Source organism: Pelodiscus sinensis, chromosome W (genome assembly GCF_052426305.1).
Source record: "Pelodiscus sinensis isolate ZL-2025 chromosome W, ASM5242630v1, whole genome shotgun sequence".
NCBI classification, from domain to species: Eukaryota; Metazoa; Chordata; order Testudines; family Trionychidae; genus Pelodiscus; species Pelodiscus sinensis.
In genome coordinates, this window is record NC_143084.1 from 5,668,609 (window position 1) to 5,675,753 (window position 7,145).

Sequence of the window (7,145 nt, forward strand, 5' to 3'; positions counted from 1 at the left end):
AATCCATTCCTCATGTAGCTCTTAAAGGCAGGGCTTAGCCAAGGACTGTGACAACTCCCTTTGCAAGGGGGAGAGATAATAGCCCTGTACTCAGAGGAGCAAGGGACTGAGCAGCTTCTAAAGGAAATGGGGGGGGGCACCATGCTCAGAGTAGGGTGCCATTTTCCCTAAGGACAGCCCTGTATGCAGGAGTGGGGAGCCCTGAGCCTCGCGGGTCAGATCCAGCGTGTGGGGGAAAAGAAGCTGGGGGAATGCAGTGCTAGAAACCGCTTGTGGGAGAGTTTTCCTGCTGCTCCCATTAGCCAGATTTTGAGGCCACATCAGTGGGGGGTTTTGTTTGTTTTGGGGGGGATTGCCGCTCACTTGTGTGGCCCCCAACTGATTTTTCTGTAGGTCAGTGGCCCCGTCCCCAAAAAAGGTTCCCCACCCCGATCTACAGTTTTCCAGAAGGAGCATTTTCTTCGTCAACAGCTGTTGTTTTATACCTATGTAGCCCAAGGTCCAGTGTGTTTCAGCAGCAGTCCTGGGAACTACAAGTTGTGGACTACAAACTGTGGCATGTTGGGAGAACTTCCTGGTTCCTGCCAGGATGTGCCCTCTGCCCCCAGCAGGGTCTCAGCAAGGACTGTGCTAGAAGCAGCACACAGGCTGCATGCTGAGAGAAGGGGCTGCTGAACTGTTTTCCTGTTCTGTGTTTTTACAGGTAGGACCAGAAAGGGCTATAGAGCACCCTGAGAGGAGTTTAAGTGACACAAAGGGAGAACCTGGACTTGGTTACGTGGGGTTTAGTTACTGTGGGAGTTGGAACATGTGTTCCAAGGGGGCTGTGTTGTGTGCAGTAACCTCTGCCCCCAGGAGGGTCTCAGCAGGGACTGTGCTAGAAGCAGCACACAGGCTGCTTGCTGAGACAAGGGGCTGCTGAACTGTTTTCCTCTTCTATGCTTTTTACAGAATAAAGCCTGTTCCTGGTGATTTGTCGGAGTGGGTCTGGTCTGAGGTGCACTCACACATACACGATACACCACTGTGGGGGGAGGGCTAGGCCTGAGGCTGCTTGGTGTGCTCTGTATTGTGTAAGAAGTCACAAGGCTTCCCCTATGCTGAATAACCTCACACTGGGCTAGTGAACAGGAGGGGTTACACTTAGGATGGCAGACAACAGTATAGCTGTTGCATAAATTGCAAGGTTTCGTCCCCTTGGAGGCTAGTCTGATTTACCCCAAGAAGAGAGTCACACTTTCAGGCTGGGTCCAACTCAAGTTTATTGGTTGCAACCAAGGTACGGCTAAGGAACTCAAGGCACCTAAACCAGGAAGGATGTTAACCCTATAAGAACCCCTGCCTATGAGATGTTGGGGGTCGGCTCTGCTTTGAACATTAACATGATAGGTTACTTCATTTTTGACATTTAGCATTCCTATAGGTCAGGTTAATTTTCCCAATGAGGTTAAATACAGTGCCTACTTGCTGACTTTGCCGTTACAGCTGTGTTACATTCATTCACTTTTGCTGAACAATGGGCGAGCCATACTTCCCTTTTTCCTTTCCTGCTTGAGCCGGTCACAAGTTTAAAGGATGTGGAATCTATCCATATCTTTACTTATAATAAGGAGACGAGGGGAAGTGAAACCAGTCTTCTGTTAAGTTATTACCTGTGACAGGCCTTGACCTTTGTCATGTCTTACTCCTATACAAATAGCAAATATATCTAAGCATTAGCAATGTATGTATATTGTACGTGCCCCTCATAGGGGAATCAATGGCTCCGAGGGATTTGACTTCCCTTTTACACATCATAGCTCACCCCTGGTTGTACCTTAAGGATCTTTTTGAATTGAAAGATGTTAAAGGATCTTCAGTACACCTTTGGTAAACAAAGTCGACATCGAAGACAGCGGAAGTGGCAGCGTACATCAACTCGCCGTCACATTTAAAAAAGCATGTGCAGGTATGTAAAATTCTCTTTTCTTTAGCTGTCCAATTTAGTTTGATGGATTTTATGTGGGCTTTATGTGGATTTTATAATGTACTTTGTTGTTACACTGCAACTAAGAAGCGTTACATGCGTAGTTAAATAAACTCGATTCAACAGACTGCTACCTCAGACTTGTTTGTGTAACATAATAATTAAAAAAAAAATTAAGTACCAGTTTGAAAAACTTTTTTTTCTTTACTAGAAATCTGGAACAAAACAGGGCTAATATCACAGATTTAAAAAGCTACAGCTTTTTTGATGCCCTTAGGGTAACGGACGTTAGTTCGAACTAACTTTGTAGTGTAGACATACCCTAACGGACGTTAGTTCGAACTAACTTTCATAGGCGCTACACTAGCGCTCCGTTAGTTCGAATTTAAATCGAACTAACGGAGCGCTTAGTTCGAACTAGGTAAACCTCATTCCACGAGGATTAAGCTTAGTTTGAACTTACTAGTTCGAATTAAGGGGTGTGTAGTCCCTTATTTCGAACTAGTGGGAGGCTAGCCCTTCCCAGCTTTCCCTGGTGGCCACTCTGGCCAACACCAGGGAAACTCTAAGGGCTCCGGGGCCGGGAGGGGGGCAAGTAAAGGGGCACGGGCTGGCTACGGGGTTTGTGCCAGCACACCCAGCAGCTGACACCCCATGAGCCAGCCACCCAATGCCCCCCACCCCTCCCCCTCTTCCCGGGACCAGCCTGGCGGCTCGCAGGACCCTGCCCGGGGCCACAAGAGGCGGGTGCCCGCGTAGTCTAGTGCGGAGATCATAGACATCATCAAGGTTTGGGGGGAAGCCTCCAATGTCCACGATCTCCACACTAGCCACAGGAACGCGGCAGTGTACGGCCGCATGGCTGCCAGCCTGGCCGCCAGGGGCCACCAGCGCAGCCGGGAGCAGGTGCGCTGTAAAATTAAGGACTTGCGGCAGTCCTACTCCCGGGCCTGCCTGCCAGGGGCCGACCCGGAGGCGTGCCTCCACTTCCAGGCTCTGAACCGCATCCTGGGGGCTCATGCCGTCCCTGCCCCCCGGGAGGTGATAGACCCCGGGGCAGAGGGACCGCTCCCAGACACTGAGGAGGAGGAGGAGGAGGAGGAGGGCTCCGAGAGCCACGAGCCTGCCCAGGACCTAGGACCCCCGAGGCACCCCACAGAGCCGCTCGCCTGTGTCGTCAGAGGCCGGGGAGGTGTCCACATGTGAGTACCATCATGCTCCCCTTATGTGTACGGGGGGCTGGGGCGAGAGTGAGCCCAGGGACCGTGCGCCTGGGCCTTGCCCACCACGGAGCAGCAGCTGGGGAGTACCAGCGGCGGCACCTCCGGTTCCTGGAGCACCAGCTCCGCATCCAGGACCGCTGGGTCCAGGAGGACCTGAGGCTGCGCCGGAGGAGCTTGGAGGCACTGGAGGAGCAGGGCCGTGCTCTGCGAGGCCACCTCCAGGGCCTGCTCGACCGCTTCCCAATTCCTCCTGCTCCGGCTCCTGCTCCTGCTCCTGCTCCCCCTGCTCCTGCTCCTTCTGCTCCCCCTGCTCCCCCTGCTCTTGCTCCTGCTCCTCCTGCTCCCCCTGCTCTTGCTCCTGCTTCCTCCACACTCCCCGTCCCTCCTGCCCCACCCTCCACAACCATTCCCCACCGACGCCCCCGGACCCGCAGTGTTGCGAGATGGGAGAGGCAGCCGGACCCCCACCCCTGAGCTTTCCTTTCCCTTCCTCCCTTCCCTCCCCTTCCAGCTCCCTCGTCCCAGGTTTCCCCCTCCCCTCTCCCACCCTCATTCCTCCCTCCCCCCACCCCAGTTATGTTAAATAAAAAGACGTTTTTGTTTGAAAAACAGGTGTCTTTATTTTACAGTAGGTAGGGAGGGGAAAGGGGAAGGGGGGTAGGGTGGAAGAAGGCCCCAGTGGGGCATGCAAGGGAGAGGTCAGTCCTCCTCCACCACCAGGAAGCTCTCCCTCAGGGCTTCCCGGATCCGGACAGCCCCCCGCTGGGCTTCCCGGACGGCGGCGGTGCGGGGCTGACCGTAGTGGCCAGCCATGCGATCAGCCTCAGCCATCCAGGCTGGCAGGAAAGCCTCCCCCTTTCTCTCACATAAATTGTGGAGTACACAACATGCTGCCACCACGGGAGGGATGTTGTGCTCGGCCAGGTCCAGACGGGTGAGGAGGCATCGAAAGCGGGCTTTCAGTCGCCCGAAGGCCCCCTCCACCACGATGCGGGAATCACCGACACAGACGGGCACAGAGACCAACGCTTTGCTGTCCCTCGGCGAGGTTGGCAAGGAAGCAGGAAAAGCTGAGAACCGGCTGTCCGGGGGGGGTCCCTTTAAGCACGAGCCTCAGATAGCCTCAGACAGCAGCCACACAATGCAACTACTGAGCTGATGTCGTGCCGGAACTGGTTTCAGCTGCCCTTAAATGTGCCCCTGCGTCCAATCAGTGTGGACGCGCTAGTTCGAATTAACAAAACGCTAATTCGAACTAGTTTTTAGTTCTAGACGCGTTAGTTCGAATTAGCTTAGTTAGTTCGAATTAGCGCTGTAGTGTAGACATACCCTTATTGTTGCTAAATTAGCCATTAATATTTCAATTAATGACTTCTACTTAGAGATTTAACTGAAAAATAATTGTATTGTATTCTCTTTGCAGAGAAAACACCCGAGTCAGCTGGAGAAATACACAAGGTTTACTTCTACTGTGCAAAAGAGAAAGAGGGAGTCAGACCAATCTTCTAGTTCCACAAGCAAGCAGCTCAAGATTGACACCATGGCAAGTCCTATTGTCCACTGTGGCCTGTGATACATGCATAAGACAGTGATGAAGTACATCATTGAAGGTCTCCAGCCCTTTAGTGTTGTTGAGCTACCAGCATTTAAAGACCTTATTCACAATCTACAGCCTAACTCTACCATCATATCAAGACCTATTCTTCATACAAAGATCTTTGATGCTGCCAAAAGCATGAAGAGAAATTTGATTGTGGTGGTGGCAATGTATTGCACTTCACTCATGGCATCAGACTGCTGGATGGCAGCAGCTGGATTCAGCTGGATTCCAGCTGGATTCAAAACTGCAAAGGCTCGAGATGTCCTCCAAGTTCTGTAGGCCACTGGTAGATGTGCTTCAGTGTGGCATTAAGAAGCATTTTGGTGCAATGTTTGTGGACCCAGAGTTGATTGCAGCTGCCATCTTGCTGCCAAAGTTTAAGACTGCTTGGACCAAGCATGATGCTGTCATTAGAAAAGGTAAGAGACTGTGTTAAAGCAGTGATAGAAATGTAGCCGTGTTAGTCTGGGGTAGTTGAAGCAAAATGCAGGACAATGTAGCACTTTAGTGTTAAAGCAGTACAGCCTCTCCCATGCAATATAGCTGCAATAGGCTGTCAAAAATAACCAGTCAAACGGAAAACTTTTTCTAGGTGAGACTGTTTGTTTTTTACCTACTAGCTAATATTTATATGTTAAAAATAAAAAATGTTTAATTCATTTGCCACATGTTTAGTTCTACACTGAAATGTTATGAGGGAAGGAAGGTTTATCCTTGGATTGATTTAAAAGCCAACTAGATCTGATATTACAGAAAAACTGTGCTGCCAATTAATGAACTGTTATTTATTTAGTTTCATAACTAACCCCAGTCTTTTTATATTAGTTCTCATTAATTTATTTTCCAATACAGGTCTTGACTACATCAGACAACAGATGGAACCCCTACTGGATCCACTTGAGCAGCAGAATGGCTCCTCTGATGAAGAGAACTTCTTTGCTTCAATGAAGTCCTCTTGCACAAATGAAACCGCAAGGCAGTTTGATGGGTATTTAGCCTGCTCAGCAGACACCATGCATCTGCTGCGGTCCTTTCCTACAGTCAGGGAGGTGTCCATCAGGGCCAACACACCTCTCCCTGCTTCAGCTGCCTCTGAGAGATTCTTCAGTGTTGCTGGACTCATATTTTGTCCTAGGAGAGCAAGGCTTGACTCAGAAACAGTTGATTTTCAAAATGATCAAAGGTTGAACGAACATTTTTGTAATTAAATACAGGAGTTAAACTACAGAAATGTATTTATTTTGCCCACATTCACAAATGTGCATTTTTAGCATTTTAATGATTAATTTGATCACTCTTTAGCTTTATAAATGAAAGCTGTGACTGCATTTAAATTTCAGTTTTGAAATATAGGGCACCATTATTTTTCATATACATGTACACTATACATTTATGATAACTCAGGTAGTTAACCATAGATTTCCACAGGACGGCTACTTTTTACTTCTGGATACTTGACTACAATTAAGATGTGACACTTTTGTACTTTTACTCAGTAGTTTTCCAGAAGAATACTTTCACTTTTACTTAATTACTTGAGTGAAAGTAGTGGTACTTTCAACAAAATGTAACTTTTTTGGGTACTTTTTCCACCACTGCTGTTTGCAGCCCCCAGATCCCTCAGTCTAATTCTAGCTGGCCCTCACCCACCACTTCCTGGAATGAGTCACTTCCCAAAACTGTATCATGCTGCTCCTCCCAGTCACACCAGTTCTCCCCAGACTCTGAATTTCGCCTGAGGGGCTTTTCTTCTCCTACTGGAAGCACTGCCTGCATGTGCTATTGGTCTCCTTTCGCAAGGCTAAACAAACACATGTTTACTCAGAAGGGCCTTCTGCCTGCTGTCTTGATGATGGATTTCTCTGTTAGCAGAGCTAATGGAATTATGGGTGGAGGACATGAATCAGAACAGGCTACAGGATGTGCACTGTGCTGTTACAGCTTTATTGCTCTCAACATCAGTGCCATGGGCCAAATCCTGCCTGTGTGCGTAATGCCACCTGCGTGACAAGTGCATGCTGTAAAAAGAGGCACCATGCCTGGATTCTAATCAGCTGTGGCTCCCCCTGTATGTATTCTCTGTCCTCTCCCCAGGATTATTCTAGGAGTTTGTAACTGGCAAGTAGGGGAAGTTTGCACATTGTGCATGTTCACACACTGAACAAGCAACCACAGACACCAGATTGTGCCCCCAGTCGGAGGCTCTGACCTGGAGAGCTCCTTTGTGGCATCTGTCACAGGTAGCTGGTGGGTGTCCTAGGGCACATTTACACAGTAGCATGTAGCTCAAAATAAGCTATACAAATTGCATAGCTTATTGTGAAATAGCTTATTTCAAAATTTGGCGCTGTCTGTA

At 49.2% G+C, this 7,145-nt stretch overlaps 1 long non-coding RNA gene across 1 annotated transcript; it reads left to right on the forward strand.

Annotated features, from left to right (window-relative positions):
• The first annotated feature begins 557 nt into the window (after positions 1-557).
• LOC142818429 (uncharacterized) lies at positions 558-6,136 on the forward strand. The gene is made up of 4 exons (XR_012895902.2): positions 558-703; positions 1,800-1,948; positions 4,613-5,208; positions 5,642-6,136. It is a non-coding gene; the product is annotated as an uncharacterized LOC142818429 (long non-coding RNA).
• Positions 6,137-7,145: the final 1,009 nt, after the last annotated feature.